The 18,038-nt window shown below is 39.8% G+C and overlaps 1 protein-coding gene and 1 pseudogene across 1 annotated transcript in view; one reads left to right on the top strand and one right to left on the bottom strand.

The window, feature by feature from the left end:
- LOC136852307 (RNA-binding protein 7-like) overlaps positions 1 to 18,038 on the top strand; it is a 273,240-nt gene that overhangs the window by 140,400 nt on the left and 114,802 nt on the right. The window lies entirely within an intron of this gene.
- LOC136852310 (myosin-7-like) overlaps positions 1 to 18,038 on the bottom strand; it is a 209,070-nt pseudogene that overhangs the window by 99,927 nt on the left and 91,105 nt on the right.

Below are 18,038 nucleotides of genomic sequence, written 5' to 3'. Positions count from 1 at the left end.
TTTTGGTCAAAGTCTTATAATCTTATTGATGGCTGCGGCGCTCGTGGGAGTCATGATGACGATAATGATTCTTCATTATAACTGTTATGCCCCCATTAAGGTCCCAAGTGGATGACTTCGAGGGAAATATATATTTTGTTGCAATGAGATGAGTGCGGTAATTATTATTAAGCATATTGGAGGGTAACAATAGAAGCCTAGACAGTGATATTAGTTTAAATGTATTTATGTACTCATTTACTGTCATCTGAACAACGATATACATATACATACACACATATATATATATGTATATATATATATATATATATATATATATATATATATATTTATATATATAGTATATGGCTTAGTGGGCATCGCCCTTGTCTTTCAGTTAAAGACTGTTCCCGATCTTGATGAGTCAGAAATATATATATATATATATATATATATATATATATATATATATATATACAGATATATATACAAGAGGCTGACCAACTCTTGCTGCAGGAAAACTCTGATGGACCCAGAAAAATTTTTTGAACCTTCTTGTGCTTTGACTGTCCCTTTTATCCAGGAATTACTGTGCTGACTGTCTCATCTATCCAGATATTACTGTGGTAACTGTCCCATTTATCTAGGTATTACTGTGCTGACTGTCCCTTTTATCCAGGTATTACTGTAGTGACTGTCCCATTTATCCAGGTACTACTGTGCTGGCTCTTCTTTTATCCAAGTATTACTGTGGTGACAGTCCCATTTATCCAGGTACTACTGTGCTGACTGTCCCTTTTATCCAGGTATTACTGTGCTGACTGTCCAGACTGTCCCTCAGGTATCACTGTGGTGACTGTCCCATTTATCCAGGCATTACTGTGCTGTCTGTCCCTTTCATCCAGGTATTACTGCTGGGTCTGCAGTAATACCGGCCAGTACACTAAATTTGTTTCAGTGATAGAAATTCACGTTTCTCGTTAGTAATCAATTGGTTCGACCAATACGTTATAGGTCCCGTTGCCAGGTAACCAGTTAGCTCTTAGCCACGTAAAATAAATCTAATCCTTCGGGCCAGCCCTAGGAGAGCTGTTAATCAGCTCAGTGGTCTGGTTAAACTAAGGTGTACTTATTTTTGTACCTACTGTCCATTTTATCCAAGTATTTTATCCAGATATTACCATGATGACTCCCATTTATCCATGTATTACTGTGGTGCCTGTCCCATTTATCCAGAGACTACTGTCCAGTCTGTCCCTTTCATCCAGGGATTACTGTGGTGACTGTCCCTTTTATCCAGGTAGTGCTGCGCTGACTGTCCCTTCCATCCAAATATTACTGTGGTGACTGTCCATTTTATCCAGGTGTTACTGTGCTGACTTTCCCTTTTATCCAGGTATTACTGTGGTGGCTGTCCATTTTATCCAGGTATTACTGTGGTGGCTGTCCATTTTATCCAGATATTACTGTGGTGACTGTCCCATTTACCCCCCATTAAAGCTCAATAAAGAAACACCCCCACAAGCCTAAACACTTCTCTTTTTAACGTGCTTTTCCCCATTTTGTAATGGCACAATGCCTTCTTTTTGAAGGACTTTGATTTGGCTTTGGGTAGACTTTGTATCTTGATCGCTGCCCTGCCTGTCGCCGCTAGACCCCGGCAGCGTATGTACATGTATTGTACCAGTCACCAGTGCCCTTTCTCCCAGCAGCGGAGATGTTGCTAGTTAGGTCGACAGTCGAGACGTGTGAGGTGTCTGTTATGTTTATAGCGTTGGAGTGGCTTTTGCTTTGTGTGTATTAGTCTGTAACACCCATTTGCTTTTAAGCAAACCTATTCGTTGATTACATATAATCCCGGGGTGTCTACACGATAGCAAAGTGTCCGCCTTCTAACCGGGATCCCGCTGTGGATTTGAACCCACACCACAGACCTCTAAAGTCTGGGCTGCTGCTCTAACCGACTTGGCCATCGAGGCTCTCCCACTAAGCCTAAACACACCCCCCACTAAACCTAAATCACAAAACTTTCGCGTGGCACCAGATTTGTACATAAGAAAATTTTACGTAAGAAAAAGAAAATCACTTAAAATAAAAAATTATCTTACCTTGTTCATTGTACCTTCAAAATTTGTAGCAATGACATGAACGTACTCAGTACTTAGTTTTTCTTTTTCTCCTTCTTGTGGCAAACCTGCATATATATATATATATATATATATATATATTATATATCTGTATCTGTTGACCCCAGTATTCACGGTGAATGTTGACACCCCCTCTAAAAATGCTCATAACTACCCATTTTGATAGTTCAAAAAACCCTCTAAAAATGCTCATAACTGAATATTTTAAGTTTTATCATAAAAAAATGCATTGTTACAAAAATATGAAAATACAGTAATTAGTGAACATTTCTCAATGAAAAATACTGCGAGTAGGCTAATTTTCCGTGAATAATGTGTATATATGTTCCACAGAGAAATCCGCGAATAGGTGAAGCTGCAAATCCGGAACAAATATGTATATCACTACTTTATACATCTGCGGACTGATAGATGTATATACGTCCTATGCAAAAGCTCTATCTGTATGCATTGTAATCTTGAGGAGAATTTAGGGGTGGTTTATCATAAACCATTTGTTTTACTTTATTTATTTTCTTGGATATTTTTGAGTGCTGGGCGAAAGTGTATTCTTTTTATACTTGCACGAACATTCTGATTCGCTCCAATTCTTACATCTCCGATATCTATAGAATGCCGGTTTACAGCAACGTGGGTCGCATGTATAAAGTGGTTCAGTTAGATAACCAGTCTGATAAAGAAAATAAAAATATTCGCTAAAGTTGCAGCGCGTTCTAAACCTTTAGTTTAGACCTTGCAAGTTAGCATCCCATTTTATTCTTAATCACGTTCTTTTGTTTTATAGTTATTTTCTTTTTATTTTTTATTTTTTTTATTTTATTCATGTGGTATTTCTATTATTAATCTCGTTAATTTGATGTCACTTGCAAACTCATAGACGTACTTTTTGCCCAGCGTGTCTGTAACTTATTTTTACACGTACAAATTCACGTGGGAGACGTCGTAGATGTCATTGATTTGTTACGTTGGCTCTCTTAAAATAGAATATCAATAGATAAACGAAGATAGAAATATAGAAAAGAAAGAAAATCATAGTTGAATGAGCACTAAAATCAGATGGATGAAAAAATAAGAAAGTTATCGTATACAGAGACACGCTGCAGTGCAAAAATAAGTCAGAAAAAGTTCGCCAATGCAGAGGTCCTTGAAAGTATAGCATCGTGGGATCTCCTTTAAGTTGGACATCTGCATCCCTAACGGTACCGGAGAGACTCGTCCAAAATTTGGCATTCTGCAGCGGTGAGAGAGATCTTGGCGCTGGCCAGTTTGACATTTTAACATCCTATCGGAATGTTAGATGCTGATGCTTTGTGAAACGAGGAATGTGCTCTTACTGTAGAGGAAAAGGCACTAAATGCGACAGTGAACGTTCTCTGTTTGAGATCATTCTTATGGGAGATGGCCGAGTAGGATACCTTGCCACAGTGGTATGACTGAAGTATCCTTTCCAGTGTTAGGAAAAAGGAGTCTATCAGTTTAGGATTCGTGTGAAGGAGGCGAGTATCCTTGGACGATGCCTGGCATCTGGACAGGGAATACCATGCCAGTAATGTAATTATATTCTGAAATTTAGGCTGTCAAGCCAAGCACTGGGGCGTTTTTCGCCATTCAGTGCTCAAGAGCAGAGCGAGTTTGAGTGGCTGGACAGTAAGATAAAAAGATCCAGAAAATAAAGCTATCGTACAAGGACGTAAAATTGGAAGTAATAGTTAGAGAGGTTGGACAGCAAGGTTGAAGAAAGGAATCGGGAATGGAGGTAAAGTAAAAGGCTAGGAAGATAAAAAGTGGGTGCAGGTAAGGGCTTAAGGGACGCTGGACGCATCTTTCAGTAATGACTACAGTGCATCACGTGAGGTGCACCGACGGTACTTAGAGGCATTCCAGTAATAGTGGAAAAGTAAACCTTGATTAGGTTATGTTACTACAGTCATCTCAAAACCAGCATGACGTCGTGAAAATAGTATTTATCTCTCCAACAGCACAGATCATAGTTATTACCTAATTGCAGCAAAAGCGATAAAAATAACTGAGTCAGAAGTATTTTGAATCATTAAAGGCAGCGTTCCCAACAACAGGTGATCACGGAGTTGGGAAAGTTGCGGTATCAGATCATCACTTGAGCCTTGATTTTACTGGCTTTCAGAATCATCCACACTGACCACACCCATTCCTGATCCACTGCAAACCACATGCACCAACAGTCGTGTAACTTGTAGCCTAAGCAGCATGGATAACAGAATGTGATAGGTCCGTGCTCAGTGAAAATCCGCAAATATGTCTAGTTTGACTTAACATCTCGAGCTGTCCACGAAAGTAATCTTGTTTTCCTTGAAGCAATGGTCACTTATTGGTTGAGGAATGTTTTTTTTTTTATCGTTCTTCCTGTCGATTTGATTCAAGACCCCTTGAGAAATCCTAATCTTTCCTAGAATGCTGTGTCCTGACCTAACCAGACCTTCCATTCCTAACCTAACTTAGGGCGCCGTTCCCTGTCTCCTTACTCTGTATACTACCCGTTAGTTGAAACAGCTAAGACGTTATATGGACTGAAACAGCGCACATGGTCACTTCAGTCATATTTTTGAAGATTTTACGACTTTTCTTGTGGACCCAGACTTTTCTTACAATATTTTCTGTCAGACTGGGAGTGTCTACCATCAACCTCAGTAAATGTATGCTGAAGCTAACCTCGTTATTCTTTCTGCATGTACCCTGTCACGGAGGCTAACCTCGTTATTCTTTCTATATGTACCCTGTCACGTTTCCAGCCTTGCATTTGTAAACTATTCCAAGCCGAGAAGTTAGCTGGACATTACTTTAATCAGATTCAAAGTAAAAATAAGTTACAGAAACTCCAGTAAAATTAATATTCTGGGCGAAATTCGCCGATTCATTCTAACCTTCTCCATCGTCGGACTCTGTTCAGAATTAATTTCTGGCCTCCTTAAGCCATTTCATGTAACTATACAGACATCCGTAACTGAATCCAGCCTTCGTGGAGACTAAAACTTGGGACGTTGAAGGCCTTGATGTTTATAAATAATGAAAAGAAGACTAGGATGAATGTAGCAAATCCAGCCCCCGTAGGGAGGTAGCGCCGTCAGTGCACCTTGCGCGCGGTGCACTGTAAAAGCATTACTCAAGGTTCTTCGCAGCATCCCTTCGGCCCCTAGCTGCAACCCCTTTCATTTCTATCCGTGTACCTCCATTCATATTCTCTTTCCTCCCTCTGACTTCCCACCTTCTCCTAACAAATGATTCACAGTGCAGTTGCGAGGTTTCCTCCTGTTACACCTTTGTAACCCTTTACTCTCATTGTCCTTTTAGCGCTGAATGACATCATAGGTCCCAGCGCTTGGTCTTCGGGTTAAATTGCATATTCAGATAGTGAATCCAGCAGACCCCCCAACAAAAGTTCTATTGCAAAAAGTTCTATTGCAAAAAGTTCTATTGTAACAGTTGGCTACAGAAGAGGTAAATCTCGCGCATGGAATACCTGAAGTGCCTTAGCAGTGACTAAGACCCGGATGCACTGATGAAGATTCCCCAGGAGGAGGGACAAGACCCCCCCGGGGGGGGTGACAGGAGCACGTGGGCGTAATAAGGAAACGATCATCAAGGAGGAAGGAGGGTTAAATACGAGGCATAGGGCCGGTGTTCAACGTGGGTGGATGGATGGGTGTGTTCATACGTGGGAGGGGAGGAGGGACAAGGAAGGTGTTTCGCCGGAGAGTTGGTTTATTGCTGTGGAAACGAGGCCTCTTTTGTCATGCCTCAGTCTGATGCAAATAGCCACAAGAAATTTTGATGTTCAGTCATCTGCTGTACTTTGTTGGGAAGGTTCGGGATTTTCGTTGATGTTGCTGACTCAGGGAGATGTACCGATCTGTGGAGTATATATATGTGTGTGTGTGTGTGTGTGTGTGTGTGTGTGTAGAATCTACTGGTCACTTTTTGCTGGATACATATGTAATTGTAATAGCCACAATGTCCCTTCTAACTCTCGAATTTTACGCGCTTTTTTTGGGTACGCTTGTCTCTTTCCTAGACGAAGCACATTTATATATATATATATATATATATTAAGATAGATAGATACACATTTATATATATATATATATATATATATATATATATAAACTGTTCTTGATTTCCAATATCTCTTAGTCTGATGGGAGCGATAAACTTGACTGCCCCTGACATTCCCTTTTAGTGATAGCAAATGGAGCTGAACTTTCATGTCCTCCTTCACAGTTCTATCTTTAATGATGAGAAGAAGAGCTGTAGGAAATCGAGGAAGTGTTGTCTAACTAATAAGTACGTTAGTCACCGCCCTAGTCAACGGAGGCCTAAATTTAACATTCTTTCAGGATTGAGTGATTGTATATTCAGTTATATATCCTAATTCGATATTATTATTATTATTATTATTATTATTATTATTATTATTATTATTATTATTATTATTATCCAGAAGATGAAACCTATCATACCAGAACAAGCCTATGAAACAAGATGATGATGAGGACTCACTGACTTGAAATTCAAGTTTCAAAGATTATGTTTATTATTATTATTATTATTATTATTATTATTATTATTATTATTATTCAGAAGATGAAACCTATTCATATGAAACAAGCCCGCAGGACTCACTGGCTTGAAATTCAAGCTTCCAAAGATTATTATTATTATTATTATTATTATTATTATTATTATTATTATTATTATTATTATTATTATTATTCATAAGATGAAACCTATTCATATGGAACAAACCCACAGATGGGGCCACTACCTAGAAATTCAAGCTTCCAAAGAATATTATGGTGTTCATTAAAAAGAAGTAACAGGAGGTAATCGGAAATACAGAGAGAAGATATCACATTAAAAAAGAAAAAATAGATCAACAGATTAATATGTAAACAGGAAAAAAATGGAGGTGAATCATCAAAATACAAGGAGAATTGTATTCAGGCAATAATGCTTGAACTTCTGAAGTTCCAGCTGCACGACACTCAAGAAGGACGCCAATAACTAAAACGTCTGGTTCTGCAGGAAGAAAAAGGATAATGAGAAATGAATAACAGCCTTCTGATGAATGCGTGGGATTCAGAACAAGGGAGCGAGAGACTTATTGACAAGTCAAACGTGATGGAGTGGGCAGGCTAGGTGGCTGTATGGTCATTGTGTGGGCAGAATGGATGGGAGGGGAGCGTTTTCAGGGATGGGAGTGGGTGGCAGCCATCACAAGGCTCTGAAGTACTCTGTTGGGGGGTGGGGGTGGAAGGGAGGCTGCTGGAAGACTCTTCCCCCCCCCCATCAGGAGGGACACCGTGTTAATAGTTTCGTCTTTTATTCCTTGTCAGTATGTGTCTTGAAGACTCGCAGCTCACTTTTTAGGGGAGAAATTAAAATTTTAAGGAAGGGATAATTTTAAAGATACATCAGGATAACATTTAGCGAAAGACCATTTCGTAAAGGAAGAATAAATCCTCAATAACTTTTTTCTCTTCGAAGAGAGAATGGGGGGTGGGATGGAGGATTGGGGAAGGATGGGAATTGGGTGGAAATTGGAACAATGAAGGGTTGATTTTAAGGGTACACCAGGAGAGCATTTGGTGAAAGTGTTTTAAGTAAAGGAAGAATAAATCCTCAGTCATTTTCTCCACTTTGGAGAGATGGGGGAGGGGGGAAGGAGGATTGGGGAGGGAAGGGATGTGGGGATTTGGGGGGAAGTTAATGTAAAATAAAGGGACCATTTTAAGGGTACATCAGGATAAATTTAGCAAAAGACCATTAAGGAAAGGAAGAATAAATCTAAAGTCATTTTCTTCTCTCTTTGAGAGAGGAGAGAGATTTTTTTTTTTGGGGGAGGAATATTTTGGAGGAGTTGGGAAGGATAGTGTTATGGTGGGGGGAGAGGCTGAACTTGTTTGTTTGAAGGGTTGACAAGAGCTGTTGTTAGATCAAGCGCCTGACAATGACGATCCCCGTACAAGGGGAGAGCTTTGTGTTCAGGCACCCTTTGACATTTCTCTCTCTCTCTCTCTCTCTCTCTCTCTCTCTCTCTCACCTAAATAGTCTTGAGTTTCTGTGACTGTTGTGTAAAACTCGTCATATTATGTGGTAATAACTTTTAGAAATGACTCGTACAATGAAGCTCTCTCTCTCTCTCTCTCTCTTTTGACTCTCTCTCTCTCTCTTCTCTCTCTCAAACAGGCTTGAGTCACTTGACTTTTGAAATTGCGAATAGTAACCAAAACTTTGTGCAAAAATAGTAAGATATTAAATTTTAGAAATTACTCGTACATTGAAGTTTTGACTCTCTCTCTCTCTCTCTCTCTCTCTCTCTCTCTCTCTCTCTCTCTCACACACACACACAAATACACCTAAACAGTCTTGAGTGTCCGTGACTTTCGAAATTATGAATAATAACCAAGACTATGTGCAAAACTTGTAGTAACATGTGTTACAAATACTCATAAATTGTAGTTTTGACATTCTCTCTCTCTCTCTCTCCTCTCTCTCCAAACAGTCTTAAGTTTCTTTGACCTGAAATTTTGAATAGTTGAGTTGTTGACAGAAGGACAAACATTAAGAAGCATTGAGCGTTTATCCGAATCTACGTACATTTAGTTCACATATAAATTCGTAGTAGATTAAGGCCACATTGCTTCACCAGTGCCAGAAATTTCCATTTGGTTTTATGATGAAATTCCTTTCAATGTTTTTTTAGCTTCCAATGAGAAACTTTTTCAATGTCCTGAGAATTTACAATTCATTTTTAGAGAACAAGTTCATTGTTCAGCTTTTAAAAAAAGCAATCATATTAAGATTTTAAAAAGTAGGATTTTGCTTTTTGCTGGAACTTGCTTTCCTAGATTAGAATGGTTGATTTATGAAAGATTCTAACAAATGGGAGTGGTTAGCTTTTGTCAAGAATCAAATGTACTGTGGTAAGAAATAGGTCTTTAATATTGAACACCGGATACTTGCTAGGCGCCTAATAAATTATTTAATTTGCTAAAGAGGAAAATACCACAGAAACATGCATTTATTAGATTTCATCCGCTAAGGTTAAACAGAGTGATCTTTAAGCCCCGTGAATATACAATTATAATGTTAAGATTATATGATATACATGAGAAAGCAATAGGGATATAATTTCTTTTTATTTTGGTTTTCATTGAAAGATTGGCAGTTTCAGCTTTGGGGGTCGAGAAGCGAGGAAAATCTTATCTGTTGACATCTATCTGGCGTGGCGGGAGTGCCATATTGCCTTTGGTTTCTGAGAACCTTTCCTTTGAAACTAGGCCACTAAATGTTAGCCTTAAATCTTTTGCTACATTAAGTTGAAAAGAAATCAGAAGATTACCACCAGGTCCATAGATAAAGTTCCTTTTGATCATTAGGAACCAGCATGAACTACGAGATCTCACGGCCGATTTCCAGTGCAAAATAACGTATCCTTAATTTTCCAGCATAGCTGAGTATGTACAGGCGCTTCGCTCTGCTGAATGTATTGTTATGCTACATTTTGCGTTCAGGGGTTAAAAAAAAAAATTTCGGAGGTGCTTGAATGTGAAAATAAATGCAGTCTTCTTCTTCTAAGCTTGATAATGAACCTTTTCCAACGGCTCATTTCACAATTAGTTTGGGCAGATGTTTTACGGACGCATGCCCTGGCTGACTCCAACCTTCCCTATCTATCCTGTCTTGGGAAAATGAAGGTGAATGCAGCGGAGGCTGCTATAAACATTCGCCTGCACAGTCATCTGCTCGTCGAGGATTCATCATACGCTGGTGAACTTGAGAGAGCGGCCAGTGCGAAATAATACCGTTTCCTGCATCCTCCAGCCGACCACAGCTGTCGAGAGTGATTGATTGAGGATTGTGGCGGGAGGATATTAGAAGAGGAGTCCATTAGAACGAACGCCGCCTCCAGGAGAACCAGCAACGATGACACTACAAGCTCTGCCTACCACCTGATGGTCCTTGTTACGCTTACAAGCGTGAAGATGAGACGAGCAAATTGTTGTTGCAGCAATCTGAACCTTTCAGAATGCTAAGTGATGTCGGCATTACTCAAGGTTCTTTGCGGCGTCCCTTCGGCAGCTCGCTGCAACCCCTTTCCTTCCTCTTACTATACCTCCGTTGATATTATAATTATATCAGACTTTCCACCGTCTGACAATTGGTTCATAGTGCAACTGCGAGGTTTTCCTCTTGTCACGCCTTTTAAACCCCTTACTCTCAATTTCCGTTTCAGCGCTGAATGACCTCATAGGCCTCAGCGCTAGGCCTCTCGGGCTAAATTACATATTGTGTTCTGATCATTGTAAACAATAAACTAAGAGATATTGCATAAGCAGAAGCCTCGTTTAATAATATGTTTGAAATCGGAGCTGGATTTCGCTGGCAGCCCGCAGGAACAGGCAGTTCCTCTTCAAATGTGAGACCGCTGATTAGTCATGAATATTAAAAAAATATTATGTATGGTAATCAAAAGCAGTTTCCCTGAAAGCGATTTTGAATCCCAAGCGAGTGGCCTCATTTCAGAATCATTTACGGGGCCCATGCTGAATTACAACAAATGCAAAGCAGTTTTGTACTAGTATCTACCACGTATTTTTATTTGTCAGTACTAGAAACATTCTCTCTCTCTCTCTCTCTCTCTCTCTCTCTCTCTCTCTCTCTCTCTCTCTCTTATTATACACACACACACACACCATTATGGAACCTGTGTTTCGATTCCCTGAGCAACTTGAGTTAACTCGTCCCCGTGGGAGGGGGCGGGGGTTTGCCGTCAGTGCACCTCATGCGGTCCACTGTAAGCATTACTTGAGGTTCTTTGCAGCGTCCCTTCGGCCCCTAGCTGCAATCCCTTTCATTCGTAGTACTGTACCTCCGTTCATATTCTCTTTCTTCCACCTTCCTTTCCACCCTCTCCTAACAATTTCGTTTTCCTCCTGTTAGACCTTCCAAACCTTTTTACTGTCGATTTCCGTTTCAGCGCTGAATGACCTCATAGGTCCAGGCGCTTGGCCCGTGCACTAAATTCTATGTTCTATTCTCTCCTCTGGTGTAAATTAGCGAACGAGGTGAAGTGTTTCCTTCAGCAACCAGTAGGTCTCTTAGACCTCATCAGTAAACAGACACTTGTTGTTACGAAGTCTATTCGATCATGAAGGTGAAATCAGGAACCGCTGACTTGGCGTCGGCGGTCTTCTGTGATTGCGTCATTATTTTCTTCGCGATGCGTTTGTCGCGCTTTGGTCCTCCCATTCAGAGATCTGTTATCGTTAAGAGGAGGACAATAGGTGTTTTCGCTTCACGAGCGTCAGTGACTATTTTGAGCGGTGCCCCGCTGACTTGTAAGTTTTTTTTATAACAATTTCAGAAGTTTCCAGGTCCTGCTGATGTGTGTGTAAAATGAAAATGACGGTCTGTTTGTAAATGGGGAAGGATGACTAAAGCGCTAATGATTTGTTTCGAGGCAGTAAAACGAGAGAAAGCTGTGTCAGACAACTTCATGTATAATTTTTTTAAAAAGTGCAGATTACAGTGCGCATATTCATAGGGATTACTCATTTGGAAATATTCCCAGTTTTGCAACATGTTGATTGTTTAATGAGAGCGAAAAAAAACAAGTAAAAATCGCGTCGAAGTTTCCTCGGCGCAATCGAGTTTCTGTACAGCCGCCACTGCGAATAATCAAGGACACTGAAAATAGATCTATCTTTCGATGGTCTCGGTATAGTGCTGTATGAGCCGCGGCCCACGAAACTTTAACCACGGCCGGGTGGTGGCCTGGCCTACATCGTTGCCAGAAGCACGATCATGGCTAACTTTCACCTGAAATAAAATCAAAACTACTGAGGCTAGAGGCTGCAGTTTGGTATATTAAATGATAAGAGGGTGGATGATCAACATTCCAATTTACAGCCCTCTAGCCTCAGTAGTTTTTAAGATCTGAGGGCGGACAAAAAATGCGGGCAGAAAAAAGTGCGGACGGACAGACAAAGTCGGCACAATGCTTTTCTTTTACAGAAAACTGAAAAACGCTCCTTCAGTTAAGAAGTTCGTAAACGCATAAATTGTCTTCTATTTTTTCTTGCTGACTGAAATGTAACAGCGACAGCTTTGTTTAGAAATATTATGTTGAGGTTCTCAATTTCCAGTGGCATCTCTAAACCTACATTATACTATAATTTTTTTTTTTTTTATAATTCTAGTAAAAAAAATCATATTTCCTGGCACCTCTTTTTCGATTAATAGCCTTTCATTTTACTCCACCAAGTCAGATGAACAAATAATAGCTTTACTATAGTTGATTAAAAATATTTTATTTTAGCTTTCTGTAAAAGAAAACTATTGTGCCGGCTTACTGTCTGTCCGCCCTCAGATCTCAAAAACCACTGAGGCTAGAGGGCTGCAAATTGGCGTGTTGATCATCCACCCTCCAATCATCAAACATACCAAATTGCAGCCCTCTAGCCTCAGTAGTTTTTATTTTATTTAAGGTTAAAGTTAGCCATGATCGTGCTTCCGGCAACGATATAAGACAGGCCACCACCGGGCCGTTGTTAAAGTTTTATGGGCCGCTGCTCATACAGCATTATACCGAGACCACCGAAAGATAGATGTATTTTCGGAGGCATTGATTATGCGCTGTACAGAAAACTCGATTGAGCCGAAGAAACTTCGGCGCATTTTGTACTTGCATTCGCTCGTAAAGATTTTAGAATTATTGTCATTTTTCATTTTGTATTTTGTATTCATTCATCTAAATAAAAAAAGTTCTAGAAGGGCAGCATCGTCTGTCTGTTAGCAGTGCAGACAGAGAATATGTCAGCAGTGTAGACAGAATCTCTCAGCAGCGCAGGCAGAGAATCTGTCAGCAGCGCAGACAGAAAATCTGTCAGCAGCGCAGACAAAGAGTGCTTGAGAAAACAAGTGTTTGAATAATCGCGGTGACGTCCATGAAGTCGAATCCAGCCTGCTCATCACTCAACATCGAAGAATAGAAAGTACTTCAGCCTTCACACAACTTGTTTACAATAGAGCCAGCCGATAGCCCTCCTCCCCCTCCCCCCGCCACCCCTTTCATTTTTACCAGAATCTCTCCCTTTAAAACGTCCTCTGCTGAGGAGCAAATAAAGGCCAGTAGGCATCGCCGTGTTTGCGCAGGTATGTACGGCAGGTACGTCCCATCTTCATCCAAGGATGGCATCATTTGTGTACTGGAAGATTTCTTTGTGTGCTCCAAACACTTTACAGGGCTTTGGCCATGAAGGTGCCGGGGATTATAGGGCCCTTGCTCTTGGCGTGTGTCTCCTTTTGCAGAAAGAAAAGGAACCGTGGCAAAGACGAACCGATTTGTTTACGTAAAAGAAATTCGAAAATGCAGATGTTAAAATGCCTTGCTGAGTTCATGAATGTTTCTAGGTTTTGAATAATCTTTGCACTTCTCGTGAAGAGGACACCAAACGGCTGTTTATGAAACAGAAACAGTTTACTGAATGGTGATTCGCGTTGCTTTTGCTTGTTCACTGAACTGAATTGCAAAAAAAATAAAAAATGGTTCTGACATTGACTTCTTTCGTCTGGGGCTTCTCGCAGTCTGAGGCTTGCGTCGCATTTTACCCTTTTTAGTTTTCTGTAAAAGAAAACTATTGTGCCGGCTTTGTGTGTCCGTCCGCACTTTTTCTGTCCGCCCTCAGATCTTAAAAACTACTGAGGCTAGAGGGCTGCAAATTGGTATGTTGATCATCCACCCTCCAGTCATCACACATACTAAGTTGCAGCCCTCTAGCTTCTGTAGTTTTTATTTTATTGAAGGTTGAAGTTAGCCATAATCTTGCTTCTGGCAACGATATAGGCTAGGCCACCACTGGCCCATGGTTAAAGTTCCATGGGCCGCTGCTCATGCAGCATTATACCGAGACCACTGATAGATCTATTTTCGGTGGCCTTAATTATACGTTACACAGAAAACTATCTTCGGCGCAATTTTTGGGCTTGTTTTTGAGATTCATAATTCCCATACTCCTGCTTTATGAATATATGATATGATTCAAATCATTAGTTCATTCGCATTTCATTTCTAAAAGCCCACCTGAGTGGGGAAAATGTACACAGAGACAGAGTGACAGATTTATCGGATATGCTTTGTGATACGCCAAGAGAAATATTACGAGGGCCAAGAACAAAATAGTGCCTTGTCCGTATAGGGGTAATGCCATCAGTGCACCTCACGCGGTGCACTGTAGGCATTACTTAAGGTTCTTGGCAGCGTGCCTTGGGCCCCTAGCTGCAACCCCTTTCGTTCCCTTTACTGTACCTCCTTTCTCCTTTCATACCCTCATTCTTCCATCTTACTTTTCACCTTCTCCTAACAGTTGATTCATAGTGCAGCTGTGAGGTTTTCCTCCTGTTACACCTTTCAAACCTTTTACTGGCAATTTCCGTTTCAGCGCTGAATGACCTCATAGGTCCCAGTGTCTTTCCACTGTCGCATGTAACAACCGTTGTCTTCTATTTCACGCCGAGTTGAATTTGCTAGATGACCCCGAAGAGAATGGTAGGGTGCTACTGCCCAACTTCTTTCCATGAGCAACACTTGAATGACATTTCATTAAGTTACTCATTTAGCTACTAACCATCGCAATTCATATTGACCATTTTGAGAACCATAACTAGAACAAAAGCCTATTAAATTCCTCTTACATGCCAGTTTACATTACAGTTAATGATTAAGTACTCTAATTATTCAGTACACAGGCGGATCCGAAGGATATATTTGGGAGTGTGCTCCGTTACTTTTTTTGGCATTGTCAAATAACTGCCGCTGATACTACTTGAGATGCTGGCACTGCTTCTCACTCCAATTCTGCATGAGAAACCTTAGCTATGAATTTTTTAAAACTCTCTCTCTTCCTCTATGTCCATCTCGTATGAATTTCGTATGCCTTTCTTATAAACGCACACGCACTCACATATGCGCACACGCACACATATATTGTATATATATATATATATATATATATATATATATGAATGAATTTTATTACATCACCGTGATTCATATACAAGCATTAAGCTACAAACGTCATATAATGTCCAATTCGCTCTACCTCGGAAATAATATATTTCATATATGTTACCCGAAGGGGAATTTTTTTAGTTGATAATAACTTCGTCATCTCGTGGGCTCGAACCACGGAGACAAGAACTCAGGACTACAGTGACGCGCAGTAAGCCACACGGCCATATATATATATATATATATATATATATATATATATATATATATATATATATATATATATAGATAGATAGATAGATATTTATATATATAGATAGATATATATATATACAGATATTTATATATATATAGATAATATATAGATATATATTTATATATATACAGATATTTATATCAAAGAAAAATATTTCTCAAAATAGTTTTATATCTTGTGTTACCTGTCAGATTGTGGAACAATTGTGTGTAGTAACGATAACAACGACAAAATAATACATCAAAATAGTTTTATACTTACATAACATAGATTACATACATACATACATACATACATCATACATACATACATACTGTACATACATACTTACATACATAAGATCAGACCGAGCACAGGTGAAATAAAGAAGCAGGTAAAAGTTTAATAATCATCAAACCCGGTACCAAATTTCTCCGGCGAGAAAACAATAACAGAAAGAATCCTTTCCTCTACAGATATAACATCTCGTAAGATGGCGAATGCATTTACAGAACACATCCCAGAGATGACGCCAAACTCTGACAGACCTGCCCATACTAATGACTTCGCGGTTGAGTTACATGTACTGCTGAAAACAAAAAAAATGGGTTGTCTGCAACACCGCAGGTAACCTTACCTGAGGTACGGCTGTTGAGAGAAGCCCAGCCCCTCCACGCATCTTACCTGCAAAGAAAGACGAAATGGGTATTTGTTGTTCCTTTCCGAAAGATTCGTGTAAAACTGTACCGGAAAAAAAGGGATATTTTTCTTTGGTAACTTACTTCATTTTCTGTGTGAACCCGTTACATATTTATTCAAGAATTTATTGAATCATTTAGTTAATCAGGCGTTTTTTACGATTTATCTATTTACCTGTTTTTTGCAATTAATCAGGTATGTTGTGCGATTTATCGTTTATTTATTTGTTACACATTTATTCAAGAATGTATTAAGTCATTTGGTTAATCAGGTGTTTTTTTTATGATTCGCCTTTTTATCTGTTTTTTTGCAATTAATCATGTATGTTGTGCGATTTATCTTTCATTTATTTGCAAATGAATGGAACTGATTACGAACAATGGCACGCACGATAGTCATTCAGAAACAAATTGAATTAAAGTACGGTCGTTGAGAAGACCTGCCCACATACCTGCCAAGAAAGGCGAAATGGGTATTTATTGTTCTTTTTGAAGAGATTAATTTTGATTTGGACGTGACACTTGGATCGTCTGACGTTTGTAAAGCTAGCACCAGGATTACATTAAGCGAGATTATCTTTGGTAGCTTTGGTAGTCACAAAGCTGTACAGCAAGGCCATTTTTCTTCGGTAAATGATGGAATTTTATTAACTACATTTCCTCTCTGAACCCGTTACATATTCATTCAAGAATTTATACAGTCATTTAATTAATCAGATCTGCTTTATGATTCATATACTGGAATTGATTAAGAACAGTGGCAGGCATGATAATCAAGTCGAAAAAAATTAATGACACTTCAGATGCTATGAGTTCTAACTGAACCGTCATGCGCGCTGCGAAAACTTAGGAGGAGAAAGTAATCCGCAGACCAGTCCCATCAGAAATTATACTGAGAATAACAGCGATATCTCCTAATTCCATGATGGGAATATGGTTCGCTGTGGGATTTTTGATGCTCAGGACATTTGGGCCCATATCGTGACTCTGTCTGTAAATTTTGGTGCGGCTGTGTTGCCAAGTAATGGTTTTGTAGTCTAAACAGTTTTATGAACGCCGTCTGTACATGACCTCTTTCTCTTTCCGTCCGTCTCTTTCTGTCTGCTTCTCTGTCTGTGGTCTTTGGGCGTTTACATTCCAGTGAGTCACGTGACCGTCTCTCCAGCCACCCGTAATACTATACCATAAAGCAAATGAGATTCCCCTCTCCGTGCAACTGGTCCTTTGGCTGTAATGAAAGGGCAAATACAGTAGCTGTTTATCGACTGGGGAAATCTTCCCACGCTCTCATCGAGCGCTCTCTTGTGCGATTTCGAGCGAGAGCCTGAAAGGAACTGCAAATTTAAACTGATTGACTTTTTGAGTTACCTTAAGGGGCTTCTGATATACCTGACTCTGGTACAATATTCTAGGTGCATTCAGCAGCTTGGTAGCTGATCAGGTTGAAAGTTGTTGGGAAGGAGAGGACGGTAAAAAATGCTTTTTACTGCAGGGCGTCCTGCGTCAGAGGAGCGTCAACTTTGGAAACACCTTTACCGAAATACTATTTGTGGGTGGGCCATATCCAAAGTTGTTTATATTGTAACAGCCACGTCATTCCAAGTGAGAATATGAACAGAGAGAGTTTATGAAAGACCACTGATTGTTTGAGGTGATATGACATAAACTTTTTTATGTCGGGGTTGGGGGCGGGTTTGTTTAAAGGCTATATCTTGGTGAGTTTCCGACTCCCGATTTTAAAACCTGGTCAGCATTCTACGCGGTCAGCTATCTCACTATAACACTGCGCTATCCAGTACAGAACTGTAGGAAATCTCTTCGTGAGAAACACTGGTATGCTCAGTGCGCTATTCCCATTTATGCGAATTAATGAGAGAGAGAGAGAGTCATTCTAATAAAGAACTACACTGCATAGAAGCATAGTACACAGG

Source organism: Macrobrachium rosenbergii, chromosome 25 (assembly GCF_040412425.1).
Source record: "Macrobrachium rosenbergii isolate ZJJX-2024 chromosome 25, ASM4041242v1, whole genome shotgun sequence".
Classification (NCBI taxonomy): Eukaryota; Metazoa; Arthropoda; class Malacostraca; order Decapoda; family Palaemonidae; genus Macrobrachium; species Macrobrachium rosenbergii.
Note: the sequence above shows the minus strand (reverse complement) of the source record. Positions and strands in the feature narration are given on the sequence as shown.